Raw genomic sequence first — 1,346 nt, forward strand, 5'->3', positions numbered from 1 at the left:
GGGCCACTACATAGCATTGCAATAGGAAGCTCCTCCTAAAATATCACCTTGCATATCTCAATCATCTACTCTAGACTCATATGCATCTTATCCTTATGGAAGATAACATCATGGTTGCAAATAACCTTTTGAGCATGTGGATCCCAAAGAGGAGAGCCCGTCTCACCTACATCTCCATATCCAAGAAATATACATTTGACCAACTTTGGATCCAACTTATTGCTTTTGTCTTTGGGAATATGAGAGAATGCCTCACATCTAAAGTCTTGCAAGTATGCATTCAAGGGGGGTTTATTAGAACATACCTCCTCTACAACTCTACCACCAAGAGCACTGTGTGAGGATCTACCTAACTAAGTATACTATGGACTCTTTCTTGAATAGTCATGTTCATATGGTCTATGATACCATTCTAGGGTGGGTGTCTGGGACATTCAACTAACAATTAATACTCCTCTCATCACACATTTGTGCATATTAAAGATTCAATGCATTTTAAAAATTTAAAAAAAGACATGTTAATTTTTTTGTATAATGAATTCAACAATGTATAGGTGGACCTAAAGAGCATGTAGGCTGCTATTATACATGCTTATACTATTACTCTAGATAATGCAGAGGGAAAACTCATATTTGTATTAAAACTAGATGAGTCACAAGTATTAAAATACTAGAAGATGAAATGTATAAGTATGGCACTCATGAACATGTCATTGCAACATAGAAAGGCTTTGTCATCACAAGGCAAGGTTAAAAGAATTCAATTTGAAAATGATCTATGGGGGATAGGTGCAACTCAAGTGCCCAACAAAAGCTACAAGACTCTCAAATGGCTTTTCAATCACACACACATCTCAAGAGTCATAGAGTCACAAGACAAAGGAGAGCTACTTGTTGAGGTAGAAGGCATTGCATAATTTGAAGTAGAATGGTATTTAAGCACTAACGTGAAAGCCTTAAAGTGCATGTTTGGGATTTTTTATGGATTGATAACACCATATCCATACTTATATTGTATGGATCAACTGACCTCCTTGGATTGGTTTGAAGGAAGAAGTATAGGAGTTGCCCTATCAAGGGACAAGACAAATAATTGACATTGGACTTTAAATAGTAGATGAAGATGTTTACAAGTAGTACCCTCCAAGAATTGCAAGATAGTAAATAGAAGGCCATCCTTTAAATTCCATTAGAAAGAGTGCATATTTGTACAATGCATGTGTATATTCAATCATTCCAAGAACTTTTTATATGAGATTGAAGCTTGATAGTATTAAAGGAGATGCATAAGAAAGATATGGTTGCTCAACTACTTATAGTAACTAAAATGAAGGAACCATGTGAAG

This window comes from Lygodium microphyllum, chromosome 10 (genome assembly GCF_053477565.2).
Source record: "Lygodium microphyllum isolate KBCC chromosome 10, Lygodium_microphyllum_v1.1.10, whole genome shotgun sequence".
In the NCBI taxonomy this organism is placed as follows: Eukaryota; Viridiplantae; Streptophyta; class Polypodiopsida; order Schizaeales; family Lygodiaceae; genus Lygodium; species Lygodium microphyllum.